At 44.7% G+C, this 24,339-nt stretch overlaps 1 long non-coding RNA gene across 4 annotated transcripts in view; it reads right to left on the reverse strand.

Annotated features, from left to right (window-relative positions):
- Positions 1-5,388: 5,388 nt before the first annotated feature.
- Positions 5,389-24,339, reverse strand: part of LOC110359147 (uncharacterized) — a 55,201-nt gene continuing 36,250 nt past the window's right edge. The window contains exons 6-11 of one of the 4 annotated variants that reach the window (XR_002414089.2): positions 12,324-12,390; positions 12,043-12,216; positions 11,640-11,909; positions 8,141-8,235; positions 7,241-7,350; positions 5,389-7,107 (exon numbers count right to left, since the gene is read on the reverse strand). This is a non-coding gene — a long non-coding RNA (uncharacterized LOC110359147). Of the gene's footprint in view, positions 7,108-7,240; positions 7,354-8,140; positions 8,236-11,639; positions 12,217-12,323; positions 12,391-24,339 lie in introns of all 4 variants that reach the window. The other 3 variants (XR_010466814.1, XR_010466813.1, XR_010466815.1) reach the window with 3 other exon arrangements.

Below are 24,339 nucleotides of genomic sequence, written 5' to 3' on the forward strand. Positions count from 1 at the left end.
TTAATGTACGCTGAATTTCATAGTCTCTTTTACGATATGCTGTTCAGAAAAAAAAATAAAGAAAGAAGGAACTGAAAGGCAGGGAATTGATCCGGTGTCATTCCAGACTCTAAATAACTGACAGCTATATAGACAGTTAATTGTTTCCTGATCTCTGCTTATTCGATTTTTAAAGAGTTCCCACAGATAAATTTATAGAGATGGCTCGTTGTTTCTAGCTCCCTCCCAGCCCTTGTTTTGGCAGCAAAACACACCTCTGCTACATAAAGATGTTTATGATGGGCTGGAAAGAGTTAAAACCTCATCTTCCACTCCTCCCTCTTTATCGTTTTAATTGGCTGTTCTGATGACCTGACCACCTCTTTGATACGCATCAAACGCCGGCCCGTGAAATACGGAGCATGTCAGCCTGCCGAACAAGGGTCAACCCGATTGTCAATAAGGCCATCCATCAGACCTGCCGGCTCGATGGATCCAATCCAGGCCAAAAAGCCCCAGATGGAAACGAAACAGCCTCCCTGACGATGACACCGTGGGCAGCTCGCAGGGGGGTCACTGGCCCAGAGGCCAGAAGGCGGCAAACTTCCAACTGGGAAAAGGCAACAGTGAGCAAACAACAAAACCCCCAAAACCAACACCGAGAAACCCTCTCGGCCAACCCAGTGGCGGCTCCGAATCAAAGAAGCCAAGTGAGGTGAGACAGGAGGACGCGTAGGGAGTCAAACAAGGGAGGTGATGGGGAGGTGGCCTTCAAACCACACACATCTGAGCTGGTGGTACCTGCCCCCCTGCCGCTCCGTGTGACAAGTGACACCTCCGCAAACCAACACCACAGCCGCACAAACATCCTTTCCACAATGAAGTGAATCAGGAAACAGATCAAGGTAGAACCAACCACAACCCCTGAGATTTTTGGGGACTTCACCAGACAAGAAGGGAGGAGATGGCATGTGAAAGCAGCAGGTAAAGAAAGGAGGAAAAGTGGAAATATATTTTTTCTGGTGAGAATGTTGGCTTGCAGTGGCCTCAAGAGTTTACAAAATCACTATATAGCACGCTCCATGGTGCGATGGAGGCAGAAGCTCTAGAAATGGCTTATTTCTCGTTGGACAGGTAACATGACCACAAGCTACTTAGGGTCTTCTCCTTAGAGATGGGGTGTAAAGTAGGGGTGATATTCCATGTAACTCTGCAATGAGAAGCAGCTCTAAGATACCAGTCACTTCACAAGCAGAGTTTTCTGAAGATGAAACAGCTTCTGAAACAGGAGTACTCCACAGGCAGTGGGGAAAAGGATTCAAATCAAGAGTGACCCCTTGCAAAGCTGAGGAAAGACTTTCCAAAGAGAAACTAAATAGCATAGAAAGGCCTAAAGACACTGCACACCTTGAGTATTTTTGTTTCTATCATCCCTTCTGTGAAGGAATAAGATCTGAATCCTCAACAGGTAAAAGGTGCATCTGCAAGGGCAGAAAACTCAAGACACACTGTATAACCTCGCCAAGTCACACAAGAACGTCACCCACGTGTCCACTCACGTCACAAACACAGAAACACAAAAGCGTATGCGCATGATATATGGGCTATTTTGAAACGCAGGAGCCTGGAAGCAAAATGGATAATGCTGGAAAATGGCACTTAGCTTGGAGCACCACTCCTGCTGCTGCTCCTGAGAACCTGCCACACGCACACGTTCACCAGTCGAAGTCCATCGGCGTCCCACGCACCCCACAGCCTCACCCAGGTGTGCACATTGACACACACACACACCCTGCCAAAGTCAAGTCCCCTTTTCCCTGCTCTGGCTCTGAAGACAAGGCGACCGCCTGCTGAACGCTCCGAGCCAGCTGGTTTCACACCCCGCAGCCCTGGGCTCCGCCGCACCTCCTCGTGTTGCCGCTCACGTCTCGGGGCTCAGGGACTGGTGTGGGGCAAATATTTGCCTGCTCTCGGGGCAGGAACGCAGTGCACTGGCCTCCCGGGGCAGGCGGTCTTGCATATTTATTCTAGAATAGCAAACAACATGGAGAGCAAAGAAGAGAGAAAGCCAGATAAGATAAAAGTGTGTCACCAGGTCTAACAACATAAAATCAACAAAGACGGCGGTGAAGAGTTATCTGCAAAGACCAGCAAACGCGGCAGCGAGTGATTCTGGCAGAGGAGCCCTTTTGCAGGTTGGATCACTCAGAAGAATGGTGAGATGAAGATGTTTGTCTCTTGGAGTGCCCAGTATCAAGTATTTGAGAATCACTGCATCTCAAGACGGTTTACATAAGAAGATGTTTTCGTGGTCTCTGTCCTGCCCACATAATGAACCTATAACTGCAACCAGCACCTTCATAATACAGAACAGAGCTAAAAGGCTCTTCAACACATTACAAGACTCTTCCAGAACAAGCCATAAGGTAATATCTGACTGAAGAGTGGCGTGAAACATCGCAGCAGTTAATTTCCAGGACGTCGTGGGACTGGATATTTCTTCCAGAAGATAGATTCACCCAGCTGTGAAGCTTTCCTCTGTCATATAAGAAATATCCACATTTGATGAAGTTTTAATTCATGCATGTGATTAATTTATAAAGTGAAACACAGTGTACTTGTTAGACAAACTGCATAACGATGAATCCAGAGGGAAAAAATAGAAAGGACGCACTAGGAGAACCGCACGTGAAAACCATATGGGAGGGTGTTCAACCAGCTTGGAACCAGATGGAGGAAAACATTGTCCCTGGACACTGTACAGAGTCCTACTGATAACACATGATAAATCATTCACTGAGTGCAAGCAGGAGAGTGAACATCACCACATACCAAGCTGCGCAGGGACAACAGGACCACGAGCTGGAGGACACGAGATAAAAGGACAGCATGGAAAGCTCAGATGTGTAGGTCTAATCTGAGCTATTACCAGCAGGGACAGCCAGAATTGCTGCAGAAAGAAACCAAAGCAGAGCAGAGGGGTTTGAATGCGCTGAAAAAAAACCACAACACAGCTGAGTTTGTAGTAACGTGAAGCTGAATAGGGATATTGGAGAATTGTCCAGATATTCACCACTACAAAGAAGATATAAACGTAGTCCTGTACCCAAGCGCTGACCTCTCTGTGCGACCTCTGCCAAGTCATTTAAGGTCATCTGAAGTCAAAGGGCATCCTGCCAAAGCACTGCTGCCTTTCCCGAGGAGCCTCAATCCCTTTTTCCACACTCCTGCCTGTTTGACTTGAGGGTTCTCTGTGACACCGGCTGTCTTTTCAGGAGGGACAACGGCACAAGGGGACGCCAGGTCTGACTGGGTCAGAAGACAGGACAGCAAAATAGAAACCAGTGACACTCAGAATAGGGTAGTCAGAAGGTGGCTGTGTGAAATAATCAGTAATTTATTTACAGTCATAAATATCAAAAAGCAACCGCCGGCAGTAGTCCTGCTCGAGATAAATGGGCCATTAGGTTCATGTGGAGCTGCAGATTTCAGATTGACAACTAGTTAAAGCTTTACATCCAGCTGAACTTTCTGTTCATGGCCCCAAAGGTCATTCTCGGTGGTGACTCCTCTTGCCAATCTTTTTATTTCTTGTGTCACAGGGAATTTTCCTATCAAGGGGAGGAAGAGTCTAATGATAAATACAATTACTTCATCATCTCAGTAGCCCCCATGTGCACAATTATCTGTGTAAACACCAAATAACTTCTTGCCCCAAGAAAGGCCCAAAATTTCTCTTTCAAGCGCAGTGGATTATTTTTTTTAATGATATAAGCCTGTGTAACAAACCCCAGAGCAGGATGGGTCATTGTGCACAGAAAGAGACTTGCAGACAAGGACACTGACCAAAACACGTGTACGCAGGACCACCAAGGATGACCCTAAATTAGACCACCCAGCCACTCTGTTGGCCCCGTTCGAGGAGCCAGAATCTCAGAGCATAAAACAGTGTCCTCACCCGGGTTCCTTGGCCTGCGCTTTCCACCATCATGTATCTCCAGTGACTTCCTGCTACTGACCTCTTATAATAAATCATCCTAACCAGCCTCCCTCCCTCCTGGCAACATCCTGTTCCTTCCTCACAAAAACCTCCCACTCACAATTCCAAGGCTCGATATCAATCTTAAATAAATGTCTCTCCGGACTCAGCTGCATTCCCTAAGCCACCTTATCTCCTGCCTCTCCAGAACGGCTGTGGATGAAGAAACATATGTAGAAGCCTCTTAGGCCTTTTTAATTCTAATTCCACCCTTGTGTCCTCTTTCTTTTCCCCATATTTTCTTATATAGAGGGAAAGTTATCTTTAGGAGGATGTACAGTGCATTAACAATGTATGCTTACTGTAACTTCTGAAAGGGAAAATGACAGCCCAACAAAGAGACATTGCTGCAGTTTTCTATAGGAAATGCAGTGAGAAGAGACTTCATGGGAGAGGTTCTGCTCCATCGTCTCCCTTGCTCTGGCTTCTCTTGGTTTTGGTGAAGGAGAACTCCATCAATACATCTACTCATCAGTGTCCCTTTGTCAGCACCCAGCAGTAGGGGACCAGCTGTCTCCATCTGATCTTTCCAGTTCCCAACTTCCAGCTCCGAAAATGTCCAGCTCGAACGAGAGTATCAGGGTCAGGAAAGCACCACCCATCAACCCTGGATCACCCCCGCAGAAAACATGGACACTTGCAGCAGGTCTGTCAGCCCAGGACCACGGGACTCCTGATCACATCCTTCAGCTAAACGTCTCCAGCTAAGGATGAGGAATCCAGGTCCCGACACCACTTATGGCTCAGAAAGCACATGGAATAACTGACAGCTAAAAGGAACCACATTTACCCCTCAATCCAGCAATGTCTCTAATTCTCTAAGTCTTTGCATTTCACCAACCACAGTGAAGACTAGTTCACGTTCGACTTCATTTAGTTTTCACTCAGGATCTTTTTCCCCATATATTTCATTATTTCAACTCTTCTGTAACCCTTTCTGTTAACGTATTTACCCCCAAAACTTTATGTCTGATGCCTTGCAGGTTACAATCCTTCCAAAGAATGGGATCACTCAAAAGCAATGAGATTTTTCTGCTCAAATTTCACATTTACAAGGTTCTATGTGATACGGGTGCTTACCTGCTCTTTATCTTCCTTGCTCTACCCTCATCTTTCCTTACCTTTACAGACTACCAAAATGCCCCATATCATCTAACCAACTCCCTGGAGTTCTTTTCAATGAGGATCCGTTTCTCCTTGGGTCTCCCCAGACTCACATCTCTGTTATTTTCTAAACGTAAGCGTAACCAACTAATTCATTAGCAATTCACCTGATAACAAGCCAACGATCATCTTTAAGAAAAGCAGCAGCAAACTAGCAGATTTCCAAGTCGGAAGGAAAAAGCTGGAGAAGAAGCAAAGAAAACAGGGTTTAGTCAGGAAAACAAAGTGGGGTGAATAAGATGGCATGGCAGTTTCCTAAAATGCCCTCAGAGTTTATAAAGTAATCTTATTCCAGCATACACACCCCTCAGATGCCCTCCCGCTCCTTATCATCCAACTCACTCAACCATGTCACTGACATATGTACTTAGCAGCAGTTATCGTCAGTGGCACATAAATAAATGGCAGGTATCAAAGAATCAAGGTCGTCAACTCGTCATGAATATTTCAGAGAGAAGCAACACAAAAAGCTCGAGTGTCCCAACCTCTCGGATTTCCAACAGAAAGGAAAAAATACAAACCACACACACATACACACACACACTGGGTCTGCTGGCTTGGCCATCACATGCACGTAGTTCATTTCAAGGCAATACTACATATGTTACAAGACAATCTGTCACATTTTAAAAATATATAAATATATATTCTACATCTCCTCTGTATAATGTGCAAACTCCGAGCAGCTGGCAAGAGGGCAGTGGTGATTTAATGCAAGAAAACTGCTTTGCTGAAGGGGCTGGGGACTAGATAGCTTGGGTTGTAACAAGAAGCCTCTTTGACAAAGGTGCAGAGTGGCATCTTTTCACACAATTATATGTGGGTCACATTAACCTCTGCTGTGCAGGATTCCCTTGAGCTGCTTCTGTCCGCGTGTCACTGCAAAGGCATCGCAGCAGAAATCCCCTTCTCCTTCTCTTTCTGTTTCACAGTGTTGGGCAAGGCAGTAAAACGGTGGAGAAGGGGATCCCAGCTTGTCACACAAACACCAGCTACTACTATGAGTCTCCTAGTGAACTTAGTAACAAACTCCACACTTCAGCTCCCAGCAGTTCCCCTAATGAGATATGTTAATCAATGGACAGATTTGAGATTTCAAGCTGTGTCAGTGCACTAGAATATTTAAATATATGGCTATTTATAGCCAGAGACTTCGTTAAGTTTCACTTTCAGCAGATGCTGTTTGGAAACTATTTTGTCCTGTGGAAGGAGAGACAGACGGACAGAAGGCAGACAGATATTTTTTCACAGGCTTTAGAGACACAAATTTACTCCTGTCAAGTACAACTCAAATTTGCAAATGGAAATTTCATCAGAACCATCATAATTCATTAAAGAAACCAAACATTTCTTTAAGCAAATCATCTGGGTATTCCACTGTTCTGGATTTGCTTGTTTTTCTAATGCCTGCAGGGAATTTATTTATCAGACAACTCCATTTCTGGGAGCAGAGTGGCAAACTTGCAATGAGATTAACCTCCCACTTTCTAGTGCCTTGAGACACTGTTCTCTTTATAGCTTTTTGTTTGTTTTTCCAGGCACCTCACTGGATTCTTCACGGTACCTCCGAAATTAGATGGTTTGATGCTGCATATAGCAAATGATCTTTATGTTCCATGGCAAACGGGATTTAAATGACAAGATGTTCTAAATCTGAGAAAGTCACCGTGGAAACCCTGCTTTCTTTTTTATTAAGCCGTGTTCTTTCTCAATGGACTCATTATGGAAATGAAGGAAACATTCCTCGCAGTGACAACGGATACTTACACTGTCATTCAACTCCAATTATTTTGTTCATTCACACATTCTCAAAACCAGCGGGCCGCAGGTTTTTGAACTTGTAAAACACAAGAAGCTGGAAAAGCCTTTGAAGGCGGCGGAGACTGTGAGATAAGGACACAAATTGGAAGTGTCTGCCAAGACACCTAAAAGCAAAGATTAAAACCGGCTATTTGAAAGGTATTTGGGCATTTTTTACATGTTGAGATCAGTTCCAGATCACAGTCTGATATTAAAAAGTACACTGTGGCACTACCAGAATCAGCAATCGCCGCTCACCTTTCACCCTCCGTTGCTCATTTCCCCTCCACACCAAAATGCTCTTTCCATGCATCTGTGCCAGGAAAACTCTGTGTGACCAGGTGCTGAACCAGATGGAGGAACTTCTCCTGCTTTAAACAAACAAACAAACAAACAAACAAACACTAAACCTTTTTTTCCTCTAATTTGGCTGGCTCCTCCCATCAGTTTCCCAACCACAGCAGCAGTTGTGCCAGCCCAGCAGCAAGAACAAGAGGCCAGGAGACAACGACGTCTTAAACCAATGTTACCACCGAGCAATTTGTAATATCAAACCACAGGCTAAATCTCAACTAAAAGCTTTTCGGGTTCAGAGTGAACACCTCAATTAAGATGAATTAAGCAATTCACAGTGTTCAAAGCTGCAGTTTCAATTGTAGCTCAAATCTTTATTTTCAAGACTCCTGCAGCAAAAATGGCCTGAAAGAAACCAGATAGGAAAACCATTAATTCCAGGTTTCTGTAGAAGAGGTTTTTTGTATATATGCTTTGTTTAATACAAAAGTGTATCTCTGCACTGCAGTCACTTCCACTGTAATTCCATTATACTGTAGGGATACCAGAACTACCTTAAAATTCACTAGTGCAGGTCCTGATAACCATCTAGTCTCAACAGCACAGGCTCAGCATGGACTAATTTGTCCTGACAAGATTATTTGCAAATTAGGTGAGGAGGTCAGACAGCTGCCCTAGAACCACATAAAAATGTAGTAAACACTGGCTCCAAGTTTATACCCTGCCTGCATTTTAAATGTTTTTCACAGGGCATTCACTTCATGTACCCCCTCAGTGCCAAGTTTCACCCACGCTTAGGCCCAGTTTTAGCCAAGAGTAAGTTTAAATGCCTCGCTCAGGCCGAGGCTGCAGGTGTGTGCTCACCTAAGTCAGGCACCTTTCTGCTGAAGGTTACAAAACATCCTCGGCTGGGAAGATTCAAGTGTGGTGATGGTTAATGCCACGCAGAGACTGGATCACTGGAATGAAACACATGTAAAATTGAGGAGGATGGGAGCAGGTTTTGCCTTGAACTAACAAAATAAAGCTTTCTAGATGTTTATGCATCAGATCTCTGTGCTAGATCTAAGCGCCTGCCCCATCTGGAGGGCTAAACTAGTCAGATGATGTTATTGTGAGACCAATTTTGGATGACAATCAGAGCATGCTCCTCCGTTACTCTCTGCAAAGGGTCTGTCTCTATTTTGTCATGCGGAGCCATGAGCTGCCTGTCAGTGACAGGAGCAGAGCACTGAGGGATTTCCCACACAAAATGATCCCAACCCCATGGACTCGCATGAACCCATCCCAGATGTCGCAGCAGTTTGTACTGACATGTGGCACGATGATGCCCAAATGACGGGGGGGCTGCAAGAGGGTTCGCACTTGTCTTTAATTCTCAGCTTCGTAGTCTACAGGGAAAACACTCTTCTGGAGTTTCATATAGTCATTTAGGTTGGGAGAGACCCTCAAGATTATCGAGTCCAACCATAACCTGTATCTAGCGCTAAACCATGTTTATGCCCTGCTCTAACAAGCACTAACAAAAGCAAGACCACTTGTTTGGGCCATTACACGTCCTGTGAAAAACAAGGCACAAGGGTAATATTCTCTTAATCCTACATGTGCGTAGAAACGGTGCCTGAGCACTAATATGTAGTCACATCACAGACTTCTCCATGTCACCGTATGCAGACAGGACACAAAAGCAGCAAACACACCAGACTGACTGACCCAAACCCAGCGTCACCTTCCAGTCCTGTCACAAAGGCAAGCGGATGCAGAAGTACTGACAACAAGAAATGCCATTCTGTGTCAGACCAAAAATCAATCCAGCTCAGTACCTGATCTCTAGCAGAAGGCATGGACAGACTGCCTAAGGGAGGATAGAAAACCCAGGTTCTCCTATGACTGACCTTTCCCTGTTATACCTGGCTGTCATTTTAGTAATGTGCTTAAAGGCTTCCTCCATCAGGTGGCTAGTGTAGCCATCAACGGAGCCACCTGCCATTTACACGTCCAGATGTTCTTTGACCACTGTAGTCCTCGGCAATGACTTCTGCAATCTATTAGCCACTCTTGTCACAACTTACTTCCTTTTAGTTGCTTTGTACTTATTACCTGAAGGGTTCTTCTGGCCCTCCTGACTCCAGAGCCTCCTTATGAGAGCTGTTCAGTGTCATTTCATTGGGAAATGTCAATTACATTAAACCCAAAATTTCTCACAAAAAGAATACGAGAATTTAAAAAAGAGTATGTTCTCAGGATCTGCATGGGATTTCTCCTGTCACTCCACGTCTCATTTTTAGGGTTACCATGTGTAATGTGGGGTACCCAGAGTTTCACACTACTTACAAGTAATTAAACATGTATATAAAACGGAATGTTTCCAGGAAGACAAGCTACAAAAGCTCTTCCCAGGCACCCACTGCATCTGAGCTGCTACACTCAGACCCAACGTGGCAGACTCTGGTTCTAGTCCATTATACGAACAAAAGAGAGAAGTGAGTTCTGGTTTCCCATCTCACAGCCACATGCCACCAGCACTGGTCTATTCTGGGATAATTGAACTCGTTTTTCTAGTTTTGAATGGCCAGGTGCTTGTTCTAAACTAGAATAGATATGAAAACCCTGTTCACTTGACCTTCACTGTCAAACTTCTACTTGCCCAAACACACCTTTGATTCTTCAGCAGATCTACCTGTCTTCCCGCAACTTATTTCTTCCCTGTACCTCCATATCTGTTGAACAAGCTTTTGCCCCCTTACTGCAGTGGGGTGTCTCTCACTCAAATCCTGACACTTACTCTCCTTCCCAGACACTTTGGGTCTAATCCTGACAAAGGCACTTGGGTGCAGTATAGATTTCTTCACCTGAGCCAGCATCATTAGGAAATCTTTACATTCAAAAAGAAGAAGTAGAAATTTCCAAGGCGTGATTCAGATTATCCTGAGGTGAATCACTGAACTGGAATATAGATGACTAAATCATGTACAAACATCTACAATGCAAACACCCAAACTCAGTTAAAACAAATCATACCTTCTGTCTTCGCTAAGACTTCTCTTGGCCACAAGAGAACATCAAGTCCTCTAATTTGTTCCTTGTCATTTTGGGTGCTTCAAAAGGAGTGAATACTCTGCTGCTATTATCCTTAGTGTCAATGGCACCGTCTTCTCACTTTCCGTCTCCTCCCCTCCCTTTTGAATGGTCTGGTTTTCCGCCAGTCACATCAGCTGGTATCTCACAAACCTCCTACCCAGAGCAGTCCTCCTGTCCCACAGAAAGCTCTTCTAACACTACATTACCCTGTCCAGAAGCCCCTTGGTGAAAACCAGCTAGATGCTGTAATTAATTCAACTGAAATGACAAGTAGTGTTGTCTGTACAGAACACAAGTTTCAGGTGCCCCAAAAATTAATTCAACTTTTTGGCATAAACATGACCTCCCAGCATCTAAACATAATGATACACGCAAATAAGAAATTAAGTTGGCTAGCTACTGAATCAAAGCTTTGCAGAAGCTTTTTTTTCTACCAACAAGCCTTTCTCATAACCTTGTCATATAAACAGCTTTTGTAAGACCCCTGTTCACCAATTTGGGAGTTTCAAAAGGATGTGGGGAAACAAATGGCCGTAAGATCCTGGGGTCCTCCCTAAGAACATCCCCTGGCCTTGCCTCATCTGAATAAGAATCTGAACCCCAAACTCACTTCTCTGGTGCTAAAATGGCCCAGGGCAGGCAGGTAGAAGCCATTTAGGACAAAGTTATCTGCAACTCTTAGAGTAATTCTAAAGGCTTTTTAGGTAAAGGGCTGAATTGGTTTCTGTCTGAACAAATCTGACATATAAAGAGGTGGCCCCATCAGGAGGTGACATAACCCAGATGCCATGGTGACTTGACACTGACTTTACAGCGCTTTAGAGAGAGGAAGCAACTTCCCCTTGATCAGGCAACACCCAGGACCTCTCCTGCATCACCGAACACTCAGAAACGCCCCATCCCACTTACCTCCCCCTGGACAAAATGAAATGTCGTCCCCTATGCATCATTCATCAAAGCCAGGCCCTTAATTAATAGCACCATTTGTTCAGGGGATTTCAACAGGTACTGAAATCCAAAGCATCAAAGCATGGACAGTCTCATCCTGGTCTGGCAGATATAAATATGCCAGGAAGACTCAGGAATCAATGTTCCTCTAAAAAGGGTTTTGAAGGTCTTTCAAAGCACTGAGATATTGCATACTAGGTGCTCAGCTCCAACACAGATGATACTAAGAAAGCAGTGTTACATGAGGGGACGTTTTTGGGTTTTTTGGGGGGGCAAGACTTTGGGCTGAAATTGCCTTTACAAAAACAGAAATAGCCAAAATTAGAATACATACCAAAGCTCTAAACACACAGCAAACTTGGAGCAGCGAGGTGCGATGCAGGCCCGGTTATGTTGCTCTTTCCTTTGGCAACATCTCCCATCACAGCAGCGGAAACGAGAGTCGTTGTTGTGAAAAGGCTGTTGTCCACACCAGAGGTTCAGCCCAGACCTCACCAAGCCAGCGACACACGACTTAGCGGGAAACCCTTTCTCCCAGCCCCATAGCACAGAACGGCTGAGCCCAGCACAAGATCTCAGCCTCCTTCTTCAAAGTCCTCAGCTTCTGCGGAAGAATTTTTTGGGGCCTGTGGTTATGAAGCAAAGTGGAATTTAAAGAACAAAACCTTGGTTCATTACATCATGGCTCCAGTAATGTCTAGGAACATTTTACATTTGATAAAATCTCCCCAGATTACCTTCTGAAAGCCTTGCGGTCAAGTTGCATGGCTGGAAACACAAGAATGATGTAAGTAACCACTGAATAGCTCATAGATCAGTTCTCTCACGATGCAAGCAGGGGAACTTGGGAGAGGCATCACTCCTCCTTCAAGGGAAGGTGGTAATTAGCTTAAGTCAAGGAATTGCTGTGCCTATGGAGAGATGGGAAGAATGGGTGGAGTTAACACATGCTGAGTCTCACTTTGCAGGAATTCTGGGTCCAAAGTTGCAACACTGCACAAGTATCGCCCTCACTTACCCATCCCTTGTGTCTCGGTTTCCTCTGGGTACACGTGTCTACCTCCTGCCTGGTGGTCTGAAGTTCTCTGGGGAAGGAAGGTGAAAGACTCGTCTTTCACTGTGAGTTTTTATGATGCGAGACTCTGCTCTTGGTCCCGGTTCTTTAAACACAGGACCTCCCTTAAAGTGAGGCTTCATATCTGATGCTTGGCTATATCAGTGTTGGCCAGAGAACATCCTTTCCAGCCTGAAAGGTTTACAAATCTTACCTCTGTTAAACCCAGAGAAAAATGGCAAAGCAAGATGAAAAATGCCAAGCTACGTGGGGAGAACCTGAGGTAAACTTTTCCAAGAAACCACTATTTTAAAGGGAATCTCTGCTTCATCCTTGTACATTCTGCCTTCGGGAGATAAACAATTTCACAATCTATTATCAACTGGAAAAGCCCTATGCTTTGGTGGATTACTGTACTCTGCCTTTCAGAGACAAAGTGTGAACCTTAAATCTTCATGTAAAGCCACATAAGCACAACTTGTGTATTTAACAACGCGAGAATGGGCCGGAGTCATCCTTAAAATTCTGACCTCAGGTCACCTCTCCCACGTCATTCAAATCAAAGACAAATTGAGACACAGTAACCAAGAATTTTGCTTCCCAGACTATACTTACAACCACTAGTTCATGCTGCTTCTCATCAGAGCAATGTCACCATGAGACTTTTATTCAACAGAGAAAACAGAAGTGACAGCAGCTCGTGGTTGTGATTGGCCCCTAAGCTTCCCTTGTCACACCATAATTAGTTCGCTGGATTGTTTTACTACAAGTGGGGTATTTCATTTGCAAGTGTGTTTGGATGGTTAATTCAAAAATAAGTCTCAAAAGCAGAGAATACTACAATCTCTCAACCCCTAAAACGAGAGGTTTCTCTTCACTAAGTGGCTCATCCATTTTGCTTGCTTGCCATTATGGACTTAATAAAAATCTTTGGTTTTGCTTTGAAGACTCAAAGAAGTTGGAGCTTCTGGTGTAAGGGTGAGAGTCAAAGACAGGACCTGTTCCAAAGATCTGACTACCTACAACAGGCAACAGGTAAGGAAGAAAAATAAAATCAATACCAACACCAGCTCTCCCTCCTTATAAATCAGGAAATGAACCACAAGGAGATGAAATGACTCGCCTGGTGTCATTTCAGCTGCATCAGCCCTCCCAGCACTGGGCAACGACTCAACCAGAAGACCACCCTTCCTCTTCAACAGTAGCTCTAGGTCTGAATGCCTGGCAAAGGAAGGATTATATGGTTCACAAAGCTGAAGATTTCTGGATACCCTGAGGCTTTGCCACAAACTATCTCCCCTCCACGCCTCGGCACAGGACTTTTGTCAGTTCAGCTGAAGATAAATGCTCAAATCTGGTATTGTTCCCAGTGGCCCATCTGCAAGCTTCAGCCCTCACTGCCTGGTAGGTGCCTCCTTTCAAACTGGAATCCAATTTACAAAGCCTTTAATTTTCAACTTTCTCATCACTGACTTAATAAAAGTAAATGACAGGTAATGGTCCCAGAAGCCAAGAACTATTAGATCTTTCTCAACACTAATAAGGGCTGATCAGACGCTTGCGCGCTCCTTTTCCAGCTCGCGGAAGCCCAGATCCCCAAGGACTCTGCAACCGGGGGAGAAACGGGAAAGCAACCCTCTCGCAACGAGGGGAGAGAGAAGTGAATAAAGAAGGAAAATAATGTGTTGATGTGAACACTTAAAACTGAAAGCGGGTACCACTGTGGATATTGCCTGCTCTCTTCTGGGAGTTCATTTGGGGCCCACACGCTCGCTCCATTTCCCCAGCGGGGCACGGGGGGCTCTCCGAGGCGCTACAGGCAGCGCGGCTGCACGGAGCCATGGAGCAAACCGGCTCTGATTTCTGCCCAAAGGCATCAGTGTCATACCGGTCGGGATGTCAGCTAGGGAGAACGTCAAGGCAGCAGTCACGGTGTGCTGTCACAAAGAGAAATAGATATCATTTCAAACACACAGCAATGGAGAGAGGAGGGAGCGGCGGCGAAGAGAATCCCACAATGCACTTTTTTGGGGGGGGAAAGAAGGACACGAAGGCTTAACTCTGCTTTGGCCATTCTAAAGGAGGCAGAAGTAGAGGATGTTCCATATCTTTACAACCAACGTGCCACAAAGCTGAGAGGGGCAGGTGGGTACTCCAGAATGGAGCCAATTCTCATCCCTTCTATATGCCTTTGGTTCGAATAAAAACTGTCTGGAATCAGCCCCCAAAGACTATTTCCTGATTCAAGGAGTTCTTTGGCCAGCACAAAGCTTTAGTCTTTGCCTCGAGCACAAAGGAGAACAATAGTGATGTGGTCACAATGAACAGGGCTCCAGTGGTTTTCTGTCCTCCTCAACTTCCACCTCCACACTTCAGTGATAAAGGCTTAAAACTCAGCCTCATTCCTACCCCAACTGTCTCAGTAAAAACCAGGTCTTACAGGCTTCCCATCCTCGGTCTGAGGCAAGCCTGGCTTACGTTGAACGACACCCTTTTCCAGAGCAGGGTGGTTGTTACACTCCTATCTTCCTCCATTACAGAAAACCAGTGAGGTTACTCAGGCATTATTTGGGGACACTCCACCCCATTTACCTCATATCCAGGTGACAGAAACCAACTGTGTCACAGCCAGGAGTGGAAACCACCACATCAGACTCTTCTTCTCTGCTACACAACCAATCCGGCACAGCTCCTCCCTCTTTTCTTTCTGTCAATATTGTCTGGCTTTTGGTTTTGTTTCACTGCTGTTCAAGATGGTATTAGACCTGCTGCTACTCCTCTTTCCCTGCCCACACTTTTTTCACGCTGTTTTTCTGTCCTTCCATGGTTGCGAGGGCATTTGCCATTCGGTGCACCTGGCTAGAAGGGAAAATTTCTTGGTTGGAGGGGAAAAAGAGAGAGTCTTCACCTTAGTCCCCTTCCCACGGCTTGGACGAGAAGAGTAAATGCTCCACTGTAAAAGCAGAGTGAAGGCTACTACTCCCATTTACACCAGCATCCCTCAGACCAGCTGATATCACTACCCAACAAGGAAAACAAGGTCCACAAGAAAAGAGGAGGCAGCTGGTGACAGTCCCTGGAAGGAATTTCAGGCCAATCCTTTTGGCCAGGACAGATGAAGAAAACACAGGAGGCACCTGGGGTTTAACCCAAATCAGGGCTAAGCAATCAATGGGATGGGTGCTGCCATCCGTTCACTTTAGGTTTTGGGTGGCAGGAGCAGCTGCCATTCCTGCTGGTTTGAACAGATAACATTTAATGAGATACTTGCCCACAACAGTGACAGTATCACAGTGTTCCCCGTATCTTCATCTAGGTTTAGGTAACCATATTTTCAAGGAAAGAAACACTTTTCAAATAATACCTTTTAGCGTCATAAAAATGCCATCCAAGAGCATATGTATTTTAACAAAAGCACAGGGAACGGAGTTAATTTTTGAGAGAACCATGACATTTCCAAGAGCTGATTATTCCTTGTTCCCCACAAATCGTTTGCTTTCTGCCCATGTGCACAACGGGAAGAGCACCAAGGAGTCTCAGGCTTCATCTTTGAAGGCAACCTTGTGGAAGGCTTGGAGACGACACAGCGAGCTTATCTTGTAACCCCCACCTCCGATGTCTGTATCACAGAAAGCCCTGGAGCCTGTTGCAATATAATTAATGTGATAGGAAATGTTGTACTGGAGCACGGCCAGGATTTTCATCACACTCAAGCCTCACTCAGTAACCACCGGACTTTCCATTCCTCCCTCAACCACCCACTTTATTTGTCTCTGCTTCCCAATTCCTCTGAAGCACCTTTTAAACCCTATTGACACGATTGTTAGCTGTAGTAGCATGCAGGATCTATGAAGGACTCTCTGTCTGGAGCAAATTCCTTGCCTGCTGGCTCGTCTCTAGCCTAAATCAAGGCTCTCTTATCCTTCCATGTGACACTAGCTCATATAGCCTCGAAACCTCTCACTTCTCTATTCCCTTCAGGCATTTTTGTACTTAAAGTGTTTCCTCCTTCCTCAGCCCTGTCCCCTTCCTCCCAAATCTGGCTTTTCTCATAGAATTCTTTTCTGAACAGTGAGAAATCTCCCATTATTCTGGTTCCCCTATACTCTGCCCTGTATTCTGGATCTCTCTCTGATAATAAGGTGCATACACTATGTATTACAGCTGTAGAAAGAATAGGATTTAGACATGTGGCCTCTCCTAAGTGTAATACACAGGCCTGGACCCTCTCCCAACATCTGCTCTTAGTCTGGACAAAGGGAATGAAAGATGTTACGAGGTTTGTAGCTTGGGTAAGAAAGATCTCATGAAGAATTGCAATAGCATACTCCTAACTCAAGGGAAATGGGTACGGACAGCCTCTTGGAACGGGCTGTAGCCTTGACAGGGATGCTTCATCTTGCAACACCAGCTTTTCCACTCCACACTCTACTAGTAAATAGCAAATAGCATTTGTATTGCTTCTTACAACACTGCAGTGCTGGACAGATGAAAATATCTGTAGCCTGTAATAGACTCACCATATCCATACAACGAATGGACAGCAGAGTGAAGAAGAGAAGCTGGTGTCTTCACGTCTGGGGTTACGCATTTGTTTATCTGAATGCTTTCTTATTCTTTTGGGAAAACATGAACTAATACTTTTGCTCTATTTCTACCTTCTGGTCACGAACAGGTTGTACCAAGCTGTCACCCCAACCAGGGTGCTGGTTCGCTTCACCCAAAGTGGGCGTTCACAGGGAAATATACGTAACCCCTTGCTGGTAGGTTTGGTTTCACCTGGCTCTAAGTAACCCAGCCATCTCCACTATTTATACTTCACTGTCCCCTGATTTAAAGGATTTCTATTCCTTGTAAGAACACAAACGTAGCTGTGGATTTTCTTACTCTCCATGTAAGGCCCATTACTTAGATAAATTCAAAGGACCATTGGGTTTTATCTTCCTGAAGTTTGCTAGTCAACTTGTTTTTCACAGGACAAGATGACAATACAGGCCCACTACAACGCCACAAGTTTCACAACATCCAGACCCAAAAAAGCCTTAGAGACCCAGCTCCCATGGGAATCCTAAATATCAGTCTTAATGCACCTCAGGTGGGGTGCCCAAAAGCCAGGGTTACTCTAAATCTGTAACCAACATTTTGGATAACTGTCTAATCCTGTTGGAGGTTTATCTGTCTTTGGCACACCTCGATATGCCCTCTTTGTCCAGTCTATGGTTTTCTCCCCAAGGGATTTCAATGCTTCGGACACTCTCCTGGGATTTCAGCTTCTTGGAGCAGTACCTGTGGTTGGACCTGCATGAAGAGTCCAAGCAAAAACCTCAAAAATGGTAAATCTGAGATGTGGACTTGACAGTGCCAGGTTAACGGTTGGACTCAATGATCTTAAAGGTCTTTTCTAACCAAACTGATTCTCTTTCCGAAGTGCCCTGAAGTTCCTGGGTGGGAAACCAGAAGTCCTCACCCTGCAATATGACTAGGTAGGAACAAAACCAAGAACAGCAGCATTTCTTCCATAAATACTATTGATCTTTAAACCAATCATTTCTCAGTTAGTCTTCAGGCCAGGTATTTAATCTGTGACAGAAAATAATGGCCAAAATCGGTGTTTCTGTCTTGAACAGAGAAGAGCTGAGTTGCTGTTGTGTCGCAGCTTTTTCAGACTTAGGGCAAATTGTCCAGTTTTCAGGCCTCAGCTCCCCATCTGCTACAAGTCTCTCCATCTCCTCCCCTCACCATTCACTGTCCTGCTTATTCAAGCATTTCACAGAATGATCTAGCTCAGACCCAGTGCAATGACTTCCTATAGGAATGGCAAATAAGAAGAGAGGAGCTGTTTGTCCCAACAAATTGAGAACAAAAGATGAGATGTTGTAATTTGGATGAATACAGAAAATTACTCATGCCTGTGCCATGGCCCGTTTGACTTTCGAAGAGCTGTGCTGCACATGTACGATGCAGCTGGAGTCTGGGTTGTGAAGCACAGCCCTGAGAAGAAGTATTTTGCAATAAATATAAGCAGTAGGATGTCACTGGCTGTTACAAGCTGTGATCTTGTCTTAGACTATTATTTTATTAAGGAAAAGGCATCTTTTAGAAATGTCTCTTCCCCTCTTCCCCTCCTGTGACATTCCTTTTGAGTTCCCAGGACTATTTAACAAGGTGTAGCTTTCGAAGGAGCAGAAGCATGCCCAGATGGCCTAGCAAAACAAAGACTGTAAAAATAGATAAGTTGGGATGCATATGTGTCCCCCTTAAAACAACTCTAAATGTGGATTTTGAGGTGCACCATCTAAGGAAAAGTTGAGGGCTTGGGTTGATTTCTAACTGATATCTACCCAGTCACGTATATGACAGGCACTTCTCCTTTTCATTGCTTGTTGTCTTTTCAAACCGCACAACAGTGTCATTGTTCAGATGGCAACCTCACAGCAAAAGGCGATCGTCACATCCCTCAGCTGGAATTGGCCGCAGTTCAGGTTTCAAAGCCCAGAGCAAGGTTTTTCCACAGATGCTTTTCTTGTGGGAGCACGCTGACAGCCGAATGGCTCACCCTCCAATGTGCCAGCCCATAATATAACCACCGCTCACCCAGGATCTTCTCCAGAGCGGACAAAGGTACGGCAAGGGCAGGCAGAGCAGATGCCCTGCAAACAGCAGGAATCATGTGGTGGTTACCAGGGCTCAGCCTTGTTCCTGCTCACGGGTCACACTGGACTGACTCCAGATCAAATGACAATGTCATAATCTATGTGCGTCTCCATGCTTTGGTTTTAAAACCTACAATTAGAAGGATATGGGGACACAGTAATTTCCTTGCTGAATCCGACCTGTGGGCCGGTCAACCATCCTATTGATTACGCTGGTGAGTGGAAAGATGACACCATCATTCTCTCTGCTCTGGTATTTGGGAAATTGTTGCTTTAAGAAGGACGACAAAGGAAACCTGAATAGTCAGTAGTAAATAAAAATAAAACCTTGCTGAGAGAAACAGGCAGCTCCTTCTGCAATACGAATTCTGCGATATTTGTAAACCATGCATGGCTCAGCCTGTGTGTGTAACAGCAGTGTTGGGATAAGGAAAAGAACAGAAGGTCCATTTCATACATAATTTTGTAGTTTCGTTAAGTTTTGCTTTAGGAAAGAACCCCCAAAATCTCAATATTCCCTCCACAGTTTCATTGTGAGCCCACTGAAATATGTTGGAAATGTCTTATACACAACTATACACAAGATCTTATGAAAATGATGTTGGTGTGAGGAAATTCAATGGTTGGATGTGGAGTATAGAGCCATGTGATTCCTACCAGGCTGTTTTCACCTTTGGCTTTCAAGGTGTGGGCTAAGGACAACGACTGTTTTATTGCCAGCCAAGAGACTGAGCTTATTATAGAGAAAATACATGTATATCAGACAGCATCTGCCACGAAACTTTATTCTTATTCTATCTCGTTTAGCTGTTTTCTCTTAAACAGTCATGAGACTGAAAGTAAGTGTACGCTTAGTTCATCAACACGAAGATGACAAAACGCAAAGAATACTTATCTTATCTAGATGCCATTTCAACTTCTATAAATGTGACCCAAAATTATTCCTACCAGCTCAGGAGAATCCTTTTTTGGGAAGATTTTCAGTGCTAACAGCTTTTGCTTACACGAAAAATACTGCGCAGAAGGACTTTCTCAAGGCATCGTGATAATCTGGCTGCCGATGCCAACCAGTGTGAGGCATCTGAGAAGGGAATGAAAAACCGTGTAAGTGTTAGTGCCAGACAGGGAGCTCTGGGACAGCGTCAGAAGCGATGCTGTGCGGCTGCCCTGCCTTTACCACGAGCTTCTCCCCAAAATGCTGCTTCCACAGCTATTTCCTACCCTGGCCTGCAGGGGACACCCTCCCTTGTGTCCCCACACCACTTCTTGGACAGCAAGCAGAGACGTGAGGTGATTTTCTGTCTCTTTTCACCCTTTTCCCACCCAGCAGCTCTTTAGGAGCATTCCCAAAGCTCCTCCACACTCAGATACAATGCTGAGATAACACGTGTAGGAGTAGAGTTGTTATTCCCTCTCCCTACCATAGGTGCTTTGCTTGACTCAGGCTGGTTGGTCCTGGAGTACAGGGAGATATTAACACATGTAAATAAAATTCCCACCTCCCCCATTACATTAATTTAAAAATTTTCCCCGTCCTTTCAATCCTCTTCAAACGTTCGGTTTTGGTCCTGTTCTACACTTTGGCTGATACTGCCAGGTCTTTACCCGAACCAGCCCCGTTCCTGGGAATGACCTCGGCCCAGCGAGTCCAAGGGACCGACACGTTCCTGCTCCCCTGGAAATGGCCTTCATACGTGACTGAAGGATGGAAAGGTCCTTATCTCCACACTTCAAAGAGCCTCCTCCCCTTTGACAACTTGTTGTCACCCCCTGGATGACGTGAAAATCTTATTCTCAACAGTTTCCAGCCTTTTGATCTTCACAAAAGCCAGGTCACCGAACATCTCATGTTGCATGTCTTGAGGAATGCCATAAACCTTGGGCCATCGCCACATCGGGCCTCAGCACCTCTCATCTCGCAGCATTTATGAGCTCGTATTTTCTTTGAAGGGACACAATCTGCTTTAAAATCTTGCATAAAAATCACAAATTTCATTACCCGTGCCTGCAATTTACGCTAATAAAAGAGAAATAAAATCCATAATCTACTAAGTTTTCTCCAAACAGGCCAACTTTTAAGTCATTTGCTTTTACATTCTCTCCAGTAACAAAAGCAGATGAGGGAATTTCCAGGCAGTTTCGTTCTCTGGGCAATGCTGCACATACCAGTACCACAAATGTTATATTGCAAACATTGCGGGGGAGCATTTTAATCCAAATAAAGATAGTGCCTAATTCAGTGTCTTCAAAATAAATGCATGCGCCCATTTCTTTTAGTAACATTCTGTAAGGCTGTTAAAAACGCAGAACATAAGCCCACTAATGACTTCAGAAACTTATATTTAGAAAACTCTTACATTTAAGAAACTCGGAAGATCAAAAGCAGAATGAGAAGGATTTATTTCTGCACACTATTACTGCATCTTCTTTTATCTGTCTATGTGTCAGTATTTCTGAAAGTGCTTTTCATCACCTTTTTATCTCCGGGCCTGATCTCCATCCGTAGCGCCGAACACCCTTGAGGAGCCGAGGGCCCTCACAGCTTCACTGGTGACATTTTGAGCCAAGAAAGCTCATCGGCCCCAAACTGATTCCACCCTTGCCAGGTCTGGCTACGCGCTGTCAGCAGCTATCACCAAACATATCTTTCTGCATTTTCTAAAGTAAAGGCAAGACACGGAGAAAGAGGCAACATACCCTTAACTCGAGACATTCCTGAGCTGAAGAATTCACGTGGCACACGGAAGGAATGTGCCACAGACAGAAACCCAGGCTTGCAAGATCTCAAATGAGAAATGGGTCTGGCACCAAGGTAGTACTTCCACTAACTCTGGAAGAACTAAAAAATAAGCTCTTTCCCCCCACCCCGGCTTTGTTTTCTGTGTGTGAAGGAAAAATTGTTTATGTAGCCCTATTTTAAGATGTGAAAAAGCAAGGGAATATTCCTCCTTTTCTGGACCTGCCACCCATGCAAGATGCACAGATATTCGAGCCTTCCTTTTGTCTGTTAGAAGAGGAAGACGGAGCCATATATTCCTCCCTTCCCCCAAAAAAAGAACAGTGAATTATGAAAACTCATGGCATTTTCACTATTTAAGTCAAGCACAGTGCAGATCTTTCTTTTACAAACTATGTCATGGAGCGAGTTCTCTCAGTCCCGCTCGATCAATACTTGTACTGAGACAGAAGGGCTGATTTAGTTTGTGGTGGAGCTTCACATTTCATGGACTATTCCCCATCCCTCATCCACAGAAGTGACAACAAGCAAGTACATCCCAAGTCATGGGGCAAAAGATGATGAACGTAAACGGAATCTGTTGGAATTATTTTCCATAACGAAGTAAGAGAGGAACACTTCCAGTATCATTAAATTTCTCATTTGTCCAGTGTGTTTGTCCAGATCGTAAGAATCACAGCACAGAAAACAACAACAAAAATCAAGACAAAATCAAATAGGAAGTGAGGACTGGTAAAATTAACACTACCTAAGAATTAAGACTATTCAAGATGTCAAATCTGACAGCGTCCTTTTCCTTTGGAAGGTTGGTTAAGGCAAGTAATGAAATTTTATACACAGTGCAAAGACAGGGAAGAGAAATAAAAAATCAAAGGAAAGAAAAAATCACAGGGCTTATGGGATGATGATAGAAAAAAGACATAAAAAGGGTATTCCCCCCCAAGCTGTCAGAGACATGAAGGCACTTGGTACAAACTTCATCGACAAAGGCTCAGATCTGTGTCATTAGGAGACAGCTCCCCAGGTTTGAGGCCTAATTTATGATTTTCAGATTGCCAGCTGTGACATAATTCACTGGGCAGCAAGACTGAGGTCAATATACGTTTAAGTAAAAAGGTTTTTCGTAAGCTTGTGGGGTCAATCAGGAAAAGCTGTCGGTATTGGATGGGAGGGGAGACGGGGAGGACGGATGGGCTGGCAGGGGGAGGAGAAGTGACCAAGCAGTCAATTCCCGTTAAGTAACTAAGACCATTTTATTGCTAAACAGCAGTCTAGCAACAAAGCACATCCTGGAGTATCTGAGCCAAAGGATCTACCCCTTTGGAAAGAAATATTGTACTGAGTCTCCTACTCCTTCTTCCCCATCTAAGCAACCTCCTCCGTAACTCAGTCACGACCCAGATTCAAATCCTTCTTTCACAGATGGAAGTTACACAATTCAAACGACTAATAAACCACCTGAAGGGAGTTCAGTTCAAGCAATCCAAGGGCCCCGTCCAACCTGAAAGGGAAGGCCTTCCAGAAACTGAAGTTCCTAATTTTATTTACGCCTACCTTGCGGCTGCTATGATGCAAGACAAAAAGCTTCTACATAGAAACCATCTATTTATTTGTATTTAAGCTGTACAATTCCTTGTGGACTGTTGTAGGGAAAATAACCACGGCACCTAGACTCACTGCTGTAGACTAGGTTGTGTCTAGTCCTTGAAGCATAAAACTCTGGTGTAGACAGCATTAATGAAATATTTCCTGGGCAAGTCTGAAACCTGCATTGCACGTTTCTGACCCAAGCCAGGCTTATAAACAAGACAACTGGTCTCTGTGGTCAGTCCAAACTTCCTTAGAAAACTGTGGATCTTGCAAAGATGAGATCTTGGGCATCAAAGCCAGACTTAGGACACTGAACCGGAGTCCCTGCTCTTCTGTCTCACCACCCCAAAGCAGCCGAACCCTTTGTTTAACCTGAAAAACTTCAACAGAAATAGGGCACGGATTACAGAGGATCCTGTTTGAGCAAGGGGAAAGGCTGACAAGGCTGAGCAGGTAGTTTTGACAGCTTTTACTGCCTTCACAGAAATACAGGATGCCACGAGGAACTGACTTAGGCAGGGCCTAACAAAAACAAGTTTACTTTCTGGGTCCAGGCCAGGACTGCTGATGGGGCTGGTGTGTCGTAAGAAGGCACTAAGGAGGAACTCCAGGTTTCACCACGAGCAGAAATGTGTGTTGTGACTTTTCAGCTCCAACACAAGCCCTCACTGACTCACCACAGAAGCCGGTTACTGCTTGTACTGTTCCAAATTCACTTTTCCTCCAGCATTATACTATGTTGGCATTAATTTCTTTTCCTTTTTGGCTGCTTGAATCCGTCTCTCTACAGAACAGAACTGACCTTATTTCCCACCCTTTGAGAGTTCTCTGCTGTGTGCAGGACTTTGGGATGCCAAGAGCCTCCTCCAGAAAACCCTTTTTTGTCCATTTCTTGAGCTCCTGCAGCTGTTTTCTGGGACTCTTTTGTTCACGTTCCAGGTAGCCGGGTCATTTCTGCTACAAATTAGTGTAGACGCAACACTTTTATAAAACCATTAGG

Source organism: Columba livia, chromosome 17, assembly GCF_036013475.1.
Source record: "Columba livia isolate bColLiv1 breed racing homer chromosome 17, bColLiv1.pat.W.v2, whole genome shotgun sequence".
NCBI classification, from domain to species: Eukaryota; Metazoa; Chordata; class Aves; order Columbiformes; family Columbidae; genus Columba; species Columba livia.